The sequence below is a fragment of the Triturus cristatus genome, chromosome 1_1 (assembly GCF_964204655.1).
Source record: "Triturus cristatus chromosome 1_1, aTriCri1.1, whole genome shotgun sequence".
Taxonomy (NCBI): domain Eukaryota; kingdom Metazoa; phylum Chordata; class Amphibia; order Caudata; family Salamandridae; genus Triturus; species Triturus cristatus.
This window is the reverse complement of record NC_140579.1, coordinates 668,936,568-668,957,346: the sequence shown is the minus strand read 5'-3', so window position 1 is coordinate 668,957,346 and position 20,779 is coordinate 668,936,568.

The following is a 20,779-nucleotide window of genomic DNA, read 5'->3' as shown; positions in this document are numbered from 1 at the left end:
TCCCTTTACCCTGTATGGAGCAGCCAAAGTCACACCTCTGCTGGTCTCCATGGACAGAAGATCCCTCTGACCCTGTATGGAGCAGCCAAAGTCACACCTCTGCTAGTCTCCATGGACAGAAGATCCCTCTGACTCTGTATGGAGCAGCCAAAGTCACACCTCTGCTGGTCTCCATAGACAGAAGATCCCTCTGACCCTGTATGGAGCAGCCAAAGTCACACCTCTGCTGGTCTCCATGGACAGAAGATCCCTCTGACCCTGATTGGAGCAGCCAAAGTCGCACCTCTGCTGGTCTCCATGGACAGAAGATTCCTCTGACCCTGTATGAAGCAGCCAGTCGCACCTCTGCTGGTCTCCATGGACAGAAGATCCCTCTGACCCTGTATGGAGCAGCCAAAGTCACACCTCTGCTGGTATCCATGGACAGACGATCCCTCTGACCCTGTATGGAGCAGCCAAAGTCACACCTCTGCTGGTCTCCATGGACAGAAGATCCCTTTACCCTGTATGGAGCAGCCAAAGTCACACCTCTGCTGGTCTCCATTGCCAGAAGAGCCATCTGTCCCTTATGGAGCAGCCAAAGTCACACCTCTGCTGGTCTCCATTGCCAGAAGAGCCATCTGTCCCTTATGGAGCAGCCAAAGTCACGCCTCTGCTGGTCTCCATGGACAGAAGATCCTCTGTCCCTTATGGAGCAGCCAAAGTCACACCTCTGCTGGTCTCCATGGACAGAAGATCCCTCTGACCATGTATGGAGCAGCCAAAGTCACGCCTCTGCTGGTCTCCATGGACAGAAGATCCCTCTGACCCTGTATGGAGCAGCCAAAGTCACGCCTCTGCTGGTCTCCATGGACAGAAGATCCCTCTGATCCTGTATGGAGCAGCCAAAGTCATGCCTCTGCTGGTCTCCATGGACAGAAGATCCCTCTGACCCTATATGGAGCAGCCACAGTCACACCCCTGCTGGTCTCCATGGACAGAAGATCCTTCTGACCCTGTATGGAGCAGCCAAAGTCACACCTCTGCTGGTCTCCATGGACAGAAGATCCCTCTGACCATGTATGGAGCAGCCAAAGTCGCACCTCTGCTGGTCTCCATGGACAGAAGATCCCTCTGACCCTGTATGGAGCAGCCAAAGTCGCACCTCTGCTGGTCTCCATGGACAGAAGATTCCTCTGACCCTGTATGAAGCAGCCAGTCGCACCTCTGCTGGTCTCCATGGACAGAAGATCCCTCTGACCCTGTATGGAGCAGCCAAAGTCACACCTCTGCTGGTATCCATGGACAGACGATCCCTCTGACCCTGTATGGAGCAGCCAAAGTCACACCTCTGCTGGTCTCCATGGACAGAAGATCCCTTTACCCTGTATGGAGCAGCCAAAGTCACATCTCTGCTGGTCTCCATGGACAGAAGATCCCTCTGACCCTGTATGGAGCAGCCAAAGTCACACCTCTGCTAGTCTCCATGGACAGAAGATCCCTCTGACTCTGTATGGAGCAGCCAAAGTCACACCTCTGCTGGTCTCCATAGACAGAAGATCCCTCTGACCCTGTATGGAGCAGCCAAAGTCACACCTCTGCTGGTCTCCATGGACAGAAGATCCCTCTGACCCTGATTGGAGCAGCCAAAGTCACACCTCTGGTGGTCTCCATGAAAAGAAGATCCCTCTGACCCTGTATGGAGCAGCCAAAGTCGCACCTCTACTGATCCGTATAGACAGAAGATCACTCTGACCCTGTATGGAGCAGCCAAAGTCACACCTCTGCTGGTCTCCATGGACAGAAGATCCCTCTGACCCTGTATGGAGCAGCCAAAGTCACACCTCTGCTTGTCTCCATGGACAGAAGATCCCGCAGACCCTGTATGGAGCAGCCTGAGACACACCTCTGCTTGTCTCCACAGACAGAAGATCCCTCTGACCCTGTATGGAGCATCCAAAGTCACACCTCTGATGGTCTCCATGGACAGAAGATCCCTCTGACCCTGTATGGAGCAGCCAAAGTCACACCTCTGCTGGTGTCCATGGACAGAAGATCCCTCTGACCCTGTATGGAGCAGCCAAAGTCGCACCTCTGCTGGTCTCCATGGATAGACGATCCCTCTGACCCTGTATGGAGCAGCCAAAGTCACTTCCTCTGCTGGTCTCCAAGGACAGAAGATCCCTCTGACCCTGTATGGAGCAACCAAAGTCACATCTATGCTGGTCTCCATGGACAGAAGATCCCTCTGACCCTGTATGGAGCAGCCAAAGTCACATCTCTGCTGGTCTCCATGGACAGAAGCTCCCTCTGACCCTGTATGGAGCAGCCAAAGTCGCACCTCTACTGATCTGTATAGACAGAAGATCCCTCTGACCCTGTATGAAGCAGCCAAAGTCACACCTCTGCTGGTCTCCATGGACAGAAGATCCCTCTGACCCTGTATGGAGCAGCCAAAGTCACACCTCTGCTGGTCTCCATGGACAGAAGACCCTCTGACCCTGTATGGAGCAGCCAAAGTCACACCTCTGCTGGTCTCCATGGACAGAAGATCCCTCTGACCCTATATGGAGCAGCCAAAGTCACACCTCTGCTGGTGTCCATGGACAGAAGACCCTCTGACCCTGTATGGAGCAGCCAAAGTCACACCTCTGCTGGTCTCCATGGACAGAAGATTCCTCTGACCCTGTATGGAGCAGCCAAAGTCACACCTCTGATGGTCTCCATGGACAGAAGATCCCTCTGACCCAGTAGGGAGCAGCCAAAGTCGCACCTCTACTGATCCGTATAGACTGAAGATCCCTCTAACCCTGTATGGAGCAGCCAAAGTCACACCTCTGCTGGTCTCCATGGACAGAAGATCCCTCTGACCCTGTATGGAGCAGCCAAAGTCACACCTCTGCTGGTCTCCATGGACAGAAGATCCCTCTGACCATGTATGGAGCTGCCAAAGTCGCACCTCTACTGATCCGTATAGACAGAAGATCCCTCTGCCCTTGTAGGGACCGGCCAAAGTCACACCTCTGCTGGTCTCCATGGACAGAAGATCCCTCTGACCCTGTATGGAGAATCCAAAGTCACAACTCTGCTGGTCTCCATTGCCAGAAGATCCCTCTGACCCTGTATGGAGTAGCCAAAGTCACACCTCTGCTGGTCTCCATGGACAGAAGATCCCTCTGACCATGTATGGAGCTGCCAAAGTCGCACCTCTACTGATCCGTATAGACAGATCCCTCTGCCCTTGTAGGGACCGGCCAAAGTCACACCTCTGCTGGTCTCCATGGACAGAAGATCCCTCTTCCCTTGTAGGGACCGGCCAAAGTCACACCTCTGCTTTTCTCCATGGACAGAAGATCCCTCTGCCCTTGTAGGCACCGGCCAAAGTCACACCTCTGCTGGTCTCCATTGCCAGAAGATCCCTCTGCCCTTGTAGGAACCGGCCAAAGTCACACCTCTGCTGGTCTCCATTGCCAGAAGAGCCATCTGTCCCTTATGGAGCAGCCAAAGTCACACCTCTGCTGGTCTCCATTGCCAGAAGAGCCATCTGTCCCTTATGGAGCAGCCAAAGTCACGCCTCTGCTGGTCTCCATGGACAGAAGATCCTCTGTCCCTTATGGAGCAGCCAAAGTCACACCTCTGCTGGTCTCCATGGACAGAAGATCCCTTTGACCATGTATGGAGCAGCCAAAGTCACGCCTCTGCTGGTCTCCATGGACAGAAGATCCCTCTGACCCTGTATGGAGCAGCCAAAGTCACGCCTCTGCTGGTCTCCATGGACAGAAGATCCCTCTGACCCTGTATGGAGCAGCCAAAGTCATGCCTCTGCTGGTCTCCATGGACAGAAGATCCCTCTGACCCTATATGGAGCAGCCACAGTCACACCTCTGCTAGTCTCCATGGACAGAAGATCCCTCTGACCATGTATGGAGCAGCCAAAGTAGCACCTCTGCTGGTCTCCATGGACAGAAGATCCCTCTGACCCTGTATGGAGCAGCCAAAGTCGCATCTCTGCTGGTCTCCATGGACAGAAGATTCCTCTGACCCTGTATGAAGCAGCCAGTCGCACCTCTGCTGGTCTCCATGGACAGAAGATCCCTCTGACCCTGTATGGAGCAGCCAAAGTCGCACCTCTACTGATCCGTATAGACTGAAGATCCCTCTGACCCTGTATGGAGCAGCCAAAGTCACACCTCTGCTGGTCTCCATGGACAGAAGATCCCTCTGACCCTGTATGGAGCAGCCAAAGTCACACCTCTGCTGGTCTCCATGGACAGAAGATCCCTGTGACCATGTATGGAGCTGCCAAAGTCGCACCTCTACTGATCCGTATAGACAGAAGATCCCTCTGCCCTTGTAGGGACCGGCCAAAGTCACACCTCTGCTGGTCTCCATGGACAGAAGATCCCTCTGACCCTGTATGGAGAATCCAAAGTCACACCTCTGCTGGTCTCCATTGCCAGAAGATCCCTCTGACCCTGTATGGAGCAGCCAAAGTCACACCTCTGCTGGTCTCCATGGACAGAAGATCCCTCTGACCATGTATGGAGCTGCCAAAGTCGCACCTCTACTGATCCGTATAGACAGATCCCTCTGCCCTTGTAGGGACCGGCCAAAGTCACACCTCTGCTGGTCTCCATGGACAGAAGATCCCTCTTCCCTTGTAGGGACCGGCCAAAGTCACACCTCTGCTTTTCTCCATGGACAGAAGATCCCTCTGCCCTTGTAGGCACCGGCCAAAGTCACACCTCTGCTGGTCTCCATTGCCAGAAGATCCCTCTGCCCTTGTAGGAACCGGCCAAAGTCACACCTCTGCTGGTCTCCATTGCCAGAAGAGCCATCTGTCCCTTATGGAGCAGCCAAAGTCACACCTCTGCTGGTCTCCATTGCCAGAAGAGCCATCTGTCCCTTATGGAGCAGCCAAAGTCACGCCTCTGCTGGTCTCCATGGACAGAAGATCCTCTGTCCCTTATGGAGCAGCCAAAGTCACACCTCTGCTGGTCTCCATGGACAGAAGATCCCTTTGACCATGTATGGAGCAGCCAAAGTCACGCCTCTGCTGGTCTCCATGGACAGAAGATCCCTCTGACCCTGTATGGAGCAGCCAAAGTCACGCCTCTGCTGGTCTCCATGGACAGAAGATCCCTCTGACCCTGTATGGAGCAGCCAAAGTCATGCCTCTGCTGGTCTCCATGGACAGAAGATCCCTCTGACCCTATATGGAGCAGCCACAGTCACACCTCTGCTAGTCTCCATGGACAGAAGATCCCTCTGACCATGTATGGAGCAGCCAAAGTAGCACCTCTGCTGGTCTCCATGGACAGAAGATCCCTCTGACCCTGTATGGAGCAGCCAAAGTCGCATCTCTGCTGGTCTCCATGGACAGAAGATTCCTCTGACCCTGTATGAAGCAGCCAGTCGCACCTCTGCTGGTCTCCATGGACAGAAGATCCCTCTGACCCTGTATGGAGCAGCCAAAGTCGCACCTCTACTGATCCGTATAGACTGAAGATCCCTCTGACCCTGTATGGAGCAGCCAAAGTCACACCTCTGCTGGTCTCCATGGACAGAAGATCCCTCTGACCCTGTATGGAGCAGCCAAAGTCACACCTCTGCTGGTCTCCATGGACAGAAGATCCCTGTGACCATGTATGGAGCTGCCAAAGTCGCACCTCTACTGATCCGTATAGACAGAAGATCCCTCTGCCCTTGTAGGGACCGGCCAAAGTCACACCTCTGCTGGTCTCCATGGACAGAAGATCCCTCTGACCCTGTATGGAGAATCCAAAGTCACACCTCTGCTGGTCTCCATTGCCAGAAGATCCCTCTGACCCTGTATGGAGCAGCCAAAGTCACACCTCTGCTGGTCTCCATGGACAGAAGATCCCTCTGACCATGTATGGAGCTGCCAAAGTCGCACCTCTACTGATCCGTATAGACAGATCCCTCTGCCCTTGTAGGGACCGGCCAAAGTCACACCTCTGCTGGTCTCCATGGACAGAAGATCCCTCTTCCCTTGTAGGGACCGGCCAAAGTCACACCTCTGCTTTTCTCCATGGACAGAAGATCCCTCTGCCCTTGTAGGCACCGGCCAAAGTCACACCTCTGCTGGTCTCCATTGCCAGAAGATCCCTCTGCCCTTGTAGGAACCGGCCAAAGTCACACCTCTGCTGGTCTCCATTGCCAGAAGAGCCATCTGTCCCTTATGGAGCAGCCAAAGTCACACCTCTGCTGGTCTCCATTGCCAGAAGAGCCATCTGTCCCTTATGGAGCAGCCAAAGTCACGCCTCTGCTGGTCTCCATGGACAGAAGATCCTCTGTCCCTTATGGAGCAGCCAATGTCACACCTCTGCTGGTCTCCATGGACAGAAGATCCCTTTGACCATGTATGGAGCAGCCAAAGTCACGCCTCTGCTGGTCTCCATGGACAGAAGATCCCTCTGACCCTGTATGGAGCAGCCAAAGTCACGCCTCTGCTGGTCTCCATGGACAGAAGATCCCTCTGACCCTGTATGGAGCAGCCAAAGTCATGCCTCTGCTGGTCTCCATGGACAGAAGATCCCTCTGACCCTATATGGAGCAGCCACAGTCACACCTCTGCTGGTCTCCATGGACAGAAAATCCTTTTGACCCTGTATGGAGCAGCCAAAGTCACACCTCTGCTGGTCTCCATGGACAGAAGATCCCTCTGACCATGTATGGAGCAGCCAAAGTAGCACCTCTGCTGGTCTCCATGGACAGAAGATCCCTCTGACCCTGTATGGAGCAGCCAAAGTCGCATCTCTGCTGGTCTCCATGGACAGAAGATTCCTCTGACCCTGTATGAAGCAGCCAGTCGCACCTCTGCTGGTCTCCATGGACAGAAGATCCCTCTGACCCTGTATGGAGCAGCCAAAGTCACACCTCTGCTGGTATCCATGGACAGACGATCCCTCTGACCCTGTATGGAGCAGCCAAAGTCACACCTCTGCTGGTCTCCATGGACAGAAGATCCCTCTGACCCTGTATGGAGCAGCCAAAGTCACACCTCTGCTAGTCTCCATGGACAGAAGATCCCTCTGACTCTGTATGGAGCAGCCAAAGTCACACCTCTGCTGGTCTCCATAGACAGAAGATCCCTCTGACCCTGTATGGAGCAGCCAAAGTCATACCTCTGGTGGTCTCCATGAAAAGAAGATCCCTCTGACCCTGTATGGAGCAGCCAAAGTCGCACCTCTACTGATCTGTATAGACAGAAGATTCCTCTGACCCTGTATGGAGCAGCCAAAGTCGCACCTCTACTGATCCGTATAGACAGAAGATCACTCTGACCCTGTATGGAGCAGCCAAAGTCACACCTCTGCTGGTCTCCATGGACAGAAGATCCCTCTGACCCTGTATGGAGCAGCCAAAGTCACACCTCTGCTTGTCTCCATGGACAGAAGATCCCGCGGACCCTGTATGGAGCAGCCTGAGACACACCTCTGCTTGTCTCCACAGACAGAAGATCCCTCTGACCCTGTATGGAGCATCCAAAGTCACACCTCTGATGGTCTCCATGGACAGAAGATCCCTCTGACCCTGTATGGAGCAGCCAAAGTCACACCTCTACTGGTGTCCATGGACAGAAGATCCCTCTGACCCTGTATGGAGCAGCCAAAGTCGCACCTCTGCTGGTCTCCATGGATAGACGATCCCTCTGACCCTGTATGGAGCAGCCAAAGTCACTTCCTCTGCTGGTCTCCATGGACAGAAGATCCCTCTGACCCTGTATGGAGCAGCCAAAGTCACACCTATGCTGGTCTCCATGGACAGAAGATCCCTCTGACCCTGTATGGAGCAGCCAAAGTAACATCTCTGCTGGTCTCCATGGACAGAAGCTCCCTCTGACCCTGTATGGAGCTGCCAAAGTCGCACCTCTACTGATCTGTATAGACAGAAGATCCCTCTGACCCTGTATGAAGCAGCCAAAGTCACACCTCTGCTGGTCTCCATGGACAGAAGATCCCTCTGACCCTGTATGGAGCAGCCAAAGTCACACCTCTGCTGGTCTCCATGGACAGAAGACCCTCTGACCCTGTATGGAGCAGCCAAAGTCACACCTCTGCTTGTCTCCATGGACAGAAGATCCCTCTGACCCTATATGGAGCAGCCAAAGTCACACCTCTGCTGGTCTCCATGGACAGAAGATCCCTCTGACCCTGTATGGAGCAGCCAAAGTCACACCTCTGCTGGTCTCCATGGACAGAAGATCCCTCTGACCCTGTATGGAGCAGCTAAAGTCACACCTCTGCTGGTCTCCATGGACAGAAGATTCCTCTGACCCTGTATGGAGCAGCCAAAGTCACACCTCTGATGGTCTCCATGGACAGAAGATCCCTCTGACCCTGTAGGGAGCAGCCAAAGTCGCACCTCTACTGATCCGTATAGACTGAAGATCCCTCTGACCCTGTATGGAGCAGCCAAAGTCACACCTCTGCTGGTCTCCATGGACAGAAGATCCCTCTGACCCTGTATGGAGCAGCCAAAGTCACACCTCTGCTGGTCTCCATGGACAGGAGATCCCTCTGACCCTGTATGGAGCAGCCAAAGTCGCACCTCTACTGATCCGTATAGACAAGATCCCTCTGACCCTGTATGGAGCAGCCAAAATCACACATCTGCTGGTCTCCATTGCCAGAAGATCCCTCTGCACTTGTAGGGACCGGACAAAGTCACACCTCTGCTGGTCTCCATGGATAGAAGATCCCTCTGCCCCTTGTGGGACCGGCCAAAATCACACCTCTGCTGGTCTCCATTGCCAGAAGATCCCTCTGCCCCTGTATGGAGCAGCCACAGTCACACCTCTGCTGGTCTCCATGGACAGAATATCCCTCTGACCCTGTATAGAGCACCCAAAGTCGCACCTCTGGTGGTCTCCATGGACAGAAGATCCCTCTGACCCTGTATGGAGCAGCCAAAGTCGCACCTCTGCTGGTCTCCATTGACAGAAGATCCCTCTGACCCTGTATGGAATAGCCAAAGTCACACCTCTGCTGGTCTCCATGGACAGAAGATTCCTCTGACCCTGTATGGAGCTGCCAAAGTCACACCGCTCCTGGTCTCCATGGACAGACGATCCCTCTGACCCTTTATGGAGCAGCCAAAGTCACACCTCTGCTGGTCTCCTTGGACAGAAGATCCCTCTGACCCTGTATGGAGCAGCCAAAGTCGCACCTCTACTGATCCGTATAGACAGAAGATCACTCAGACCCTGTATGGAGCAGCCAAAGTCACACCTCTGCTGGTCTCCATGGACAGAAGATCCCTCTGACCCTGTATGGAGCAGCCAAACTCGCACCTCTGATGGTCTCCATGGACAGAAATTCCCTCTGACCCTGTATGGAGCAGCCAAAGTCACACCTCTGGTGGTCTCCATGGAAATAAGATCCCTCTGACCCTGTATGGAGCAGCCAAAGTCGCACCTCTACTGATCCGTATAGACAGAAGATCCCTCCGACCCTGTATGGAGCAACCAATGTCACACCTCTGCTGGTCTCCATGGACAGAAGATCCCTCTGACCCTGTATGGAGCAGCCAAAATCACAGCTATGCTGGTCTCCATGGACAGAAGATCCCTCTGACCCTGTATGGAGATTCCAAAGTCACACCTCTGCTGGTCTCCATGGATAGACGATCCCTCTGACCCTTTACAGAGCAGCCAAAGTCACACCTCTGCTGGTCTCCATGGACAGAAGATCCCTCTGACCCTGTATGGAGCAGCCAAAGTCACACCTATGCTGGTCTCCATGGACAGAAGATCCTTCTGACCCTGTATGGAGCAGCCAAAGTCACACCTCTGCTGGTCTCCATGGACAGAAGATCCCTCTGACCCTGTATGGAGCAGCTAAAGTCACACCTCTGCTGGTCTCAATGGACAGAAGATTCCTCTGACCCTGTATGGAGCAGCCAAAGTCACACCTATGCTGGTCTCCAGGGACAGAAGATCCCTCTGACCCTATAGGGAGCAGCCAAAGTCGCCCCTCTACTGATCCGTATAGACTGAAGATCCCTCTGACCCTGTATGGAGCAGCCAAAGTCACACCTCTGCTGGTCTCCATGGACAGAAGATCCCTCTGACCCTGTATGGAGCAGCCAAAGTCACACCTCTGCTGGTCTCCATGGACAGAAGATCCCTCTGACCCTGTATGGAGCAGCCAAAGTCACACCTCTGCTGGTCTCCATGGATAGAAGACCCCTCTGCCCTTGTAGGGACTGGCCAAAGTCACACCTCTGCTGGTCTCTATGGACAGAAGATTCCTCTGCCCCTTGTAGGGACCGGCCAAAGTCACACCTCTGCTGGTCTCCATTGCCAGAAGATCCCTCTACCCCTGTATGGAGCAGCCACAGTCACACCTCTGCTGGTCTCCATGGACAGAAGATCCCTCTGACCCTGTATGGAGCACCCAAAGTCGCACCTCTTGTGGTCTCCATGGACAGAAGATCCCTCTGACCCTGTATGGAGCAGCCAAAGTCGCACCTCTGCTGGTCTCCATGGACAGAAGATCCCTCTGACCCTGTATGGAGCAGCCAAAGTCGCACCTCTGCTGGTCTCCATGGACAGAAGATCCCTCTGACCCTGTATGGAGCAGCCAAAGTCACACCGCTGCTGGTCTCCATGGACAGACGATCCCTCTGACCCTGTATGGAGCAGCCAAAGTCACACCTCTGCTGGTCTCCATTGCCAGAAGATCACTCTGCCTTTGTAGGGACTGTCCAAAGTCACACCTCTGCTGGTCTCCATTGCCAGAAGATTCCTCTGCCCTTGTAGGGACCGGCCTAAGTCACACCTCTGCTGGTCTCCATTGCCAGAAGATCCCTCTGCCCTTGTAGGGACCGGCCAAAGTCACACCTCTGCTGGTTTCCATGGACAGAAGATCCCTCTGACCATGTAGGGACAGACCGAAGTGACACCTCTGCTGGTCTCCATGGACAGAAGATCCCTCTGTCCCTTATGGAGCAGCCAAAGTCACACGTCTGCTGGTCTCCATGGACAGAAGATCCCTCTGACCCTGTATGGAGCAGCCAAAGTCGCACCTCTACTGATCCGTATAGACAGAAGATCCCTCCGACCCTGTATGGAGCAACCAATGTCACACCTCTGCTGGTCTCCATGGACAGAAGATCCCTCTGACCCTGTATGGAGCAGCCAAAATCACAGCTATGCTGGTCTCCATGGACAGAAGATCCCTCTGACCCTGTATGGAGATTCCAAAGTCACACCTCTGCTGGTCTCCATGGATAGACGATCCCTCTGACCCTTTACAGAGCAGCCAAAGTCACACCTCTGCTGGTCTCCATGGACAGAAGATCCCTCTGACCCTGTATGGAGCAGCCAAAGTCACACCTATGCTGGTCTCCATGGACAGAAGATCCTTCTGACCCTGTATGGAGCAGCCAAAGTCACACCTCTGCTGGTCTCCATGGACAGAAGATCCCTCTGACCCTGTATGGAGCAGCTAAAGTCACACCTCTGCTGGTCTCAATGGACAGAAGATTCCTCTGACCCTGTATGGAGCAGCCAAAGTCACACCTATGCTGGTCTCCAGGGACAGAAGATCCCTCTGACCCTATAGGGAGCAGCCAAAGTCGCCCCTCTACTGATCCGTATAGACTGAAGATCCCTCTGACCCTGTATGGAGCAGCCAAAGTCACACCTCTGCTGGTCTCCATGGACAGAAGATCCCTCTGACCCTGTATGGAGCAGCCAAAGTCACACCTCTGCTGGTCTCCATGGACAGAAGATCCCTCTGACCCTGTATGGAGCAGCCAAAGTCACACCTCTGCTGGTCTCCATGGATAGAAGACCCCTCTGCCCTTGTAGGGACTGGCCAAAGTCACACCTCTGCTGGTCTCTATGGACAGAAGATTCCTCTGCCCCTTGTAGGGACCGGCCAAAGTCACACCTCTGCTGGTCTCCATTGCCAGAAGATCCCTCTACCCCTGTATGGAGCAGCCACAGTCACACCTCTGCTGGTCTCCATGGACAGAAGATCCCTCTGACCCTGTATGGAGCACCCAAAGTCGCACCTCTTGTGGTCTCCATGGACAGAAGATCCCTCTGACCCTGTATGGAGCAGCCAAAGTCGCACCTCTGCTGGTCTCCATGGACAGAAGATCCCGCTGACCCTGTATGGAGCAGCCAAAGTCGCACCTCTGCTGGTCTCCATGGACAGAAGATCCCTCTGACCCTGTATGGAGCAGCCAAAGTCACACCGCTGCTGGTCTCCATGGACAGACGATCCCTCTGACCCTGTATGGAGCAGCCAAAGTCACACCTCTGCTGGTCTCCATTGCCAGAAGATCACTCTGCCTTTGTAGGGACTGTCCAAAGTCACACCTCTGCTGGTCTCCATTGCCAGAAGATTCCTCTGCCCTTGTAGGGACCGGCCTAAGTCACACCTCTGCTGGTCTCCATTGCCAGAAGATCCCTCTGCCCTTGTAGGGACCGGCCAAAGTCACACCTCTGCTGGTTTCCATGGACAGAAGATCCCTCTGACCATGTAGGGACAGACCGAAGTGACACCTCTGCTGGTCTCCATGGACAGAAGATCCCTCTGTCCCTTATGGAGCAGCCAAAGTCACACGTCTGCTGGTCTCCATGGACAGAAGATCCCTCTGACCCTGTATGGAGCAGCCAAAGTCACGCCTCTGCTGGTCTCCATGGATAGAAGATCCCTCTGACCCTGTATGGAGCAGCCAAACTCGCACCTCTGCTGGTCTCCATGGACAGAAGTTCCCGCTGACCCTGTATGGAGCAGCCAATGTCGCACCTCTGCTGGTCTCCATGGACAGAAGATCCCCCTGACCCTGTATGGAGCAGCCACAGTCACACCTCTGCTGGTCTCCATGGACAGAAGATCCCTCTGACTCTGTATGGAGCAGCCAAAGTCACGCCTCTGCTGGTCTCCATGGACAGAAGATCCCTCTGACCCTGTATGGAGAATCCAAAATCACGCCTCTGCTGGTCTCCATGGACAGAAGATCCCTCTGACCCTCATGGAGCAGCCAAAGTCACACCTCTGCTGGTCTCCATGGATAGAAGATCCCTCTGACCCTGTATGGAGCAGCCAAAGTCACGCCTCTGCTGGTCTCCATGGACAGAAGATCCCTCTGACCCTGTATGGAGCAGCCAAAGTCATGCCTCTGCTGGTCTCCATGGACAGAAGATCCTTCTGACCCTGTATGGAGCAGCCAAAGTCGCACCTCTGCTGGTCTGCATGGACAGAAGATCCCTCTGACCCTGTATGGAGCAGCCAAAGTCACACCTATGCTGGTCTCCAGGGACAGAAGATCCCTCTGACTCTATAGGGAGCAGCCAAAGTCGCACCTCTACTGATCCGTATAGACAGAAGATCCCTCTGACCCTGTATGGAGCACACAAAGTCACACCTCTGCTGGTCTCCATGGATAGAAGATCCCTCTGCCCTTATAGGGACCGGACAAAGTCACACCTCTGCTGGTCTCCATGGACAGAAATTCCCTCTGACCCTGTATGGAGCAGCCAAAGTCACACCTCTGGTGGTCTCCATGGAAATAAGATCCCTCTGACCCTGTATGGAGCAGCCAAAGTCGCACCTCTACTGATCCGTATAGACAGAAGATCCCTCTGACCCTGTATGGAGCAGCCAATGTCACACCTCTGCTGGTCTCCATGGACAGAAGATCCCTCTGACCCTGTATGGAGCAGCCAAAATCACAGCTATGCTGGTCTCCATGGACAGAAGATCCCTCTGACCCTGTATGGAGATTCCAAAGTTACACCTCTGCTGGTCTCCATGGATAGACGATCCCTCTGACCCTTTACGGAGCAGCCAAAGTCACACCTCTTCTGGTCTCCATGGACAGAAGATCCCTCTGACCCTGTATGGAGCAGCCAAAGTCACACCTATGCTGGTCTCCATGGACAGAAGATCCTTCTGACCCCGTATGGAGCAGCTAAAGTCACACCTCTGCTGGTCTCAATGGACAGAAGATTCCTCTGACCCTGTATGGAGCAGCCAAAGTCACACCTATGCTGGTCTCCAGGGACAGAAGATCCCTCTGACCCTATAGGGAGCAGCCAAAGTCGCCCCTCTACTGATCCGTATAGACTGAAGATCCCTCTGACCCTGTATGGAGCAGCCAAAGTCACACCTCTGCTGGTCTCCATGGACAGAAGATCCCTCTGACCCTGTATGGAGCAGCCAAAGTCACACCTCTGCCGGTCTCCATGGACAGGAGATCCTTCTGACCCTGTATGGAGCAGCCAAAGTCACACCTCTGCTGGTCTCCATGGACAGAAGATCCCTCTGACCCTGTATGCAGCAACCAAAGTCGCACCTCTACTGATCCGTATAGACAGAAGATCCCTCTGACCCTGTATGGAGCTGCCAAAGTCACACCGCTCCTGGTCTCCATGGACAGACGATCCCTCTGACCCTTTATGGAGCAGCCAAAGTCGCACCTCTACTGATCCGTATAGACAGAAGATCACTCAGACCCTGTATGGAGCAGCCAAAGTCACACCTCTGCTGGTCTCCATGGACAGAAGATCCCTCTGACCCTGTATGGAGCAGCCAAACTTGCACCTCTGATGGTCTCCATGGACAGAAATTCCCTCTGACCCTGTATGGAGCAGCCAAAGTCACACCTCTGGTGGTCTCCATGGAAATAAGATCCCTCTGACCCTGTATGGAGTAGCCAAAGTCGCACCTCTACTGATCCGTATAGACAGAAGATCCCTCCGACCCTGTGTGGAGCAACCAATGTCACACCTCTGCTGGTCTCCATGGACAGAAGATCCCTCTGACCCTGTATGGAGCAGCCAAAATCACAGCTATGCTGGTCTCCATGGACAGAAGATCCCTCTGACCCTGTATGGAGATTCCAAAGTCACACCTCTGCTGGTCTCCATGGATAGACGATCCCTCTGACCCTTTACAGAGCAGCCAAAGTCACACCTCTGCTGGTCTCCATGGACAGAAGATCCCTCTGACCCTGTATGGAGCAGCCAAAGTCACACCTATGCTGGTCTCCATGGACAGAAGATCCTTCTGACCCTGTATGGAGCAGCCAAAGTCACACCTCTGCTGGTCTCCATGGACAGAAGATCCCTCTGACCCTGTATGGAGCAGCTAAAGTCACACCTCTGCTGGTCTCAATGGACAGAAGATTCCTCTGACCCTGTATGGAGCAGCCAAAGTCACACCTATGCTGGTCTCCAGGGACAGAAGATCCCTCTGACCCTATAGGGAGCAGCCAAAGTCGCCCCTCTACTGATCCGTATAGACTGAAGATCCCTCTGACCCTGTATGGAGCAGCCAAAGTCACACCTCTGCTGGTCTCCATGGACAGAAGATCCCTCTGACCCTGTATGGAGCAGCCAAAGTCACACCTCTGCTGGTCTCCATCGACAGGAGATCCTTCTGACCCTGTATGGAGCAGCCAAAGTCACACCTCTGCTGGTCTCCATGGACAGAAGATCCCTCTGACCCTGTATGGAGCAGCCAAAGTCACACCTCTGCTGGTCTCCATGGATAGAAGACCCCTCTGCCCTTGTAGGGACTGGCCAAAGTCACACCTCTGCTGGTCTCTATGGACAGAAGATTCCTCTGCCCCTTGTAGGGACCGGCCAAAGTCACACCTCTGCTGGTCTCCATTGCCAGAAGATCCCTCTACCGCTGTATGGAGCAGCCACAGTCACACCTCTGCTGGTCTCCATGGACAGAAGATCCCTCTGACCCTGTTTGGAGCACCCAAAGTCGCACCTCTTGTGGTCTCCATGGACAGAAGATCCCTCTGACCCTGTATGGAGCAGCCAAAGTCGCACCTCTGCTGGTCTCCATGGACAGAAGATCCCTCTGACCCTGTATGGAGCAGCCAAAGTCGCACCTCTGCTGGTCTCCATGAACAGAAGATCCCTCTGACCCTGTATGGAGCAGCCAAAGTCACACCGCTGCTGGTCTCCATGGACAGACGATCCCTCTGACCCTGTATGGAGCAGCCAAAGTCATACCTCTGCTGGTCTCCATTGCCAGAAGATCACTCTGCCTTTGTAGGGACTGTCCAAAATCACACCTCTGCTGGTCTCCATTGCCAGAAGATTCCTCTGCCCTTGTAGGGACCGGCCTAAGTCACACCTCTGCTGGTCTCCATTGCCAGAAGATCCCTCTGCCCTTGTAGGGACCGGCCAAAGTCACACCTCTGCTGGTCTCCATGGACAGAAGATCCCTCTGACCATGTAGGGACAGACCGAAGTGACACCTCTGCTGGTCTCCATGGACAGAAGATCCCTCTGTCCCTTATGGAGCAGCCAAAGTCACACGTCTGCTGGTCTCCATGGACAGAAGATCCCTCTGACCCTGTATGGAGCAGCCAAAGTCACGCCTCTGCTGGTCTCCATGGATAGAAGATCCCTCTGACCCTGTATGGAGCAGCCAAACTCGCACCTCTGCTGGTCTCCATGGACAGAAGATCCCGCTGACCCTGTATGGAGCAGCCAATGTCGCACCTCTGCTGGTCTCCATGGACAGAAGATCCCCCTGACCCTGTATGGAGCAGCCACAGTCACACCTCTGCTGGTCTCCATGGACAGAAGATCCCTCTGACTCTGTATGGAGCAGCCAAAGTCACGCCTCTGCTGGTCTCCATGGACAGAAGATCCCTCTGACCCTGTATGGAGAATCCAAAATCACGCCTCTGCTGGTCTCCATGGACAGAAGATCCCTCTGACCCTCATGGAGCAGCCAAAGTCACACCTCTGCTGGTCTCCATGGATAGAAGATCCCTCTGACCCTGTATGGAGCAGCCAAAGTCACGCCTCTGCTGGTCTCCATGGACAGAAGATCCCTCTGACCCTGTATGGAGCAGCCAAAGTCATGCCTCTGCTGGTCTCCATGGACAGAAGATCCCTCTGACCCTGTATGGAGCAGCCAAAGTCGCACCTCTGCTGGTCTCCATGGACAGAAGATCCCTCTGACCCTGTATGGAGCAGCCAAAGTCACACCTATGCTGGTCTCCAGGGACAGAAGATCCCTCTGACCCTATAGGGAGCAGCCAAAGTCGCACCTCTACTGATCCGTATAGACAGAAGATCCCTCTGACCCTGTATGGAGCACACAAAGTCACACCTCTGCTGGTCTCCATGGATAGAAGATCCCTCTGCCCTTATAGGGACCGGACAAAGTCACACCTCTGCTGGTCTCCATGGACAGAAATTCCCTCTGACCCTGTATGGAGCAGCCAAAGTCACACCTCTGGTGGTCTCCATGGAAATAAGATCCCTCTGACCCTGTATGGAGCAGCCAAAGTCGCACCTCTACTGATCCGTATAGACAGAAGATCCCTCTGACCCTGTATGGAGCAGCCAATGTCACACCTCTGCTGGTCTCCATGGACAGAAGATCCCTCTGACCCTGTATGGAGCAGCCAAAATCACAGCTATGCTGGTCTCCGTGGACAGAAGATCCCTCTGACCCTGTATGGAGATTCCAAAGTCACACCTCTGCTGGTCTCCATGGATAGACGATCCCTCTGACCCTTTACGGAGCAGCCAAAGTCACACCTCTGCTGGTCTCCATGGACAGAAGATCCCTCTGACCCTGTATGGAGCAGCCAAAGTCACACCTATGCTGGTCTCCATGGACAGAAGATCCTTCTGACCCCGTATGGAGCAGCCAAAGTCACACCTCTGCTGGTCTCCATGGACAGAAGATCCCTCTGACCCTGTATGGAGCAGCTAAAGTCACACCTCTGCTGGTCTCAATGGACAGAAGATTCCTCTGACCCTGTATGGAGCAGCCAAAGTCACACCTATGCTGGTCTCCAGGGACAGAAGATCCCTCTGACCCTATAGGGAGCAGCCAAAGTCGCCCCTCTACTGATCCGTATAGACTGAAGATCCCTCTGACCCTGTATGGAGCAGCCAAAGTCACACCTCTGCTGGTCTCCATGGACAGAAGATCCCTCTGACCCTGTATGGAGCAGCCAAAGTCACACCTCTGCTGGTCTCCATGGACAGAAGATCCCTCTGACCCTGTATGCAGCAACCAAAGTCGCACCTCTACTGATCCGTATAGACAGAAGATCCCTCTGACCCTGTATGGAGCAGCCAAAGTCACACCTCTGCTGGTCTCCATGGATAGAAGACCCCTCTGCCCTTGTAGGGACTGGCCAAAGTCACACCTCTGCTGGTCTCCATGGACAGAAGATTCCTCTGCCCCTTGTAGGGACCGGCCAAAGTCACACCTCTGCTGGTCTCCATTGCCAGAAGATCCCTCTACCCCTGTATGGAGCAGCCACAGTCACACCTCTGCTGGTCTCCATGGACAGAAGATCCCTCTGACCCTGTATGGAGCACCCAAAGTCGCACCTCTTGTGGTCTCCATGGACAGAAGATCCCTCTGACCCTGTATGGAGCAGCCAAAGTCGCACCTCTGCTGGTCTCCATGGACAGAAGATCCCTCTGACCCTGTATGGAGCAGCCAAAGTCGCACCTCTGCTGGTCTCCATGGACAGAAGATCCCTCTGACCCTTTATGGAGCAGCCAAAGTCGCACCGCTGCTGGTCTCCATGGACAGACGATCCCTCTGACCCTGTATGGAGCAGCCAAAGTCACACCTCTGCTGGTCTCCATTGCCAGAAGATCACTCTGCCTTTGTAGGGACTGTCCAAAGTCACACCTCTGCTGGTCTCCATTGCCAGAAGATTCCTCTGCCCTTGTAGGGGCCGGCCTAAGTCACACCTCTGTTGGTCTCCATTGCCAGAAGATCCCTCTGCCCTTGTAGGGACCGGCCACAGTCACACCTCTGCTGGTCTCCATGGACAGAAGTTCCCTCTGACCATGTAGGGACAGACCGAAGTGACACCTCTGCTGGTCTCCATGGACAGAAGATCCCTCTGTCCCTTATGGAGCAGCCAAAGTCACACGTCTGCTGGTCTCCATGGACAGAAGATCCCTCTGACCCTGTATGGAGCAGCCAAAGTCACGCCTCTGCTGGTCTCCATGGATAGAAGATCCCTCTGACCCTGTATGGAGCAGCCAAACTCGCACCTCTGCTGGTCTCCATGGACAGAAGATCCCGCTGACCCTGTATGGAGCAGCCAATGTCGCACCTCTGCTGGTCTCCATGGACAGAAGATCCCCCTGACCCTGTATGGAGCAGCCACAGTCACACCTCTGCTGGTCTCCATGGACAGAAGATCCCTCTGACTCTGTATGGAGCAGCCAAAGTCACGCCTCTGCTGGTCTCCATGGACAGAAGATCCCTCTGACCCTGTATGGAGAAGCCAAAATCACGCCTCTGCTGGTCTCCATGGACAGAAGATCCCTCTGACCCTTATGGAGCAGCCAAAGTCACACCTCTGCTGGTCTCCATGGATAGAAGATCCCTCTGACCCTGTATGGAGCAGCCAAAGTCACGCCTCTGCTGGTCTCCATGGACAGAAGATCCCTCTGACCCTGTATGGAGCAGCCAAAGTCATGCCTCTGCTGGTCTCCATGGACAGAAGATCCCTCTGACCCTGTATGGAGCAGCCAAAGTCGCACCTCTGCTGGTCTCCATGGACAGAAGATCCCGCTGACCCTGTATGGAGCAGCCAATGTCGCACCTCTGCTGGTCTCCATGGACAGAAGATCCCTCTGACCCTGTATCGAGCAGCCAAAGTCACACCTATGCTGGTCTCCATGGACAGAAGATCCTTCTGACCCTGTATGGAGCAGCCAAAGTCACACCTCTGCTGGTCTCCATGGACAGAAGATCCCTCTGACCCTGTATGGAGCAGCTAAAGTCACACCTCTGATGGTCTCAATGGACAGAAGATTCCTCTGACCCTGTATGGAGCAGCCAAAGTCACACCTATGCTGGTCTCCAGGGACAGAAGATCCCTCTGATCCTATAGGGAGCAGCCAAAGTCGCACCTCTACTGATCGGTATAGACTGAAGATCCCTCTGACCCTGTATGGAGCAGCCAAAGTCACACCTCTGCTGGTCTCCATGGACAGAAGATCCCTCTGACCCTGTATGGAGCAGCCAAAGTCACACCTCTACTGGTCTCCATGGACAGGAGATCCTTCTGACCCTGTATGGAGCAGCCAAAGTCACACCTCTGCTGGTCTCCATGGACAGAAGATCCCTATGACCCTGTATGGAGCAGCCAAAGTCGCACCTCTACTGATCCGTATAGACAGAAGATCCCTCTGACCCTGTATGGAGCAGACAAAGTCACACCTCTGCTGGTCTCCATGGATAGAAGATCCCTCTGCCCTTATAGGGACCGGACAAAGTCACACCTCTGCTGGTCTCTATGGACAGAAGATTCCTCTGCCCCTTGTAGGGACCGGCCAAAGTCACACCTCTGCTGTTCTCCATTGCCAGAAGATCCCTCTACCCCTGTATGGAGCAGCCACAGTCACACCTCTGCTGGTCTCCATGGACAGAAGAACCCTCTGACCCTGTATGGAATACCCAAAGTCGCACCTCTGGTGTTCTCCATGGACAGAAGATCCCTCTGACCCTGTATGGAGCAGCCAAAGTCGCACCTCTGCTGGTCTCCATGGACAGAAGATCCCTCTGACCCTGTTTGGAGCAGCAAAAGTCCCACCGCAGCTGCTCTCAATGGACAGACGATCCCTCCGACCCTGTATGGAGCAGCCAAAGTCACACCTCTGCTGGTCTCCATGGACAGAAGATCCCTCTGACCCTGCATGGAGCAGCCAAAGTCACACCTCTGCTGGTCTCCATGGACAGAAGATCCCTCTGACCCTGCATGGAGCAGCCAAAGTCACACCTCTGCTGGTCTCCAT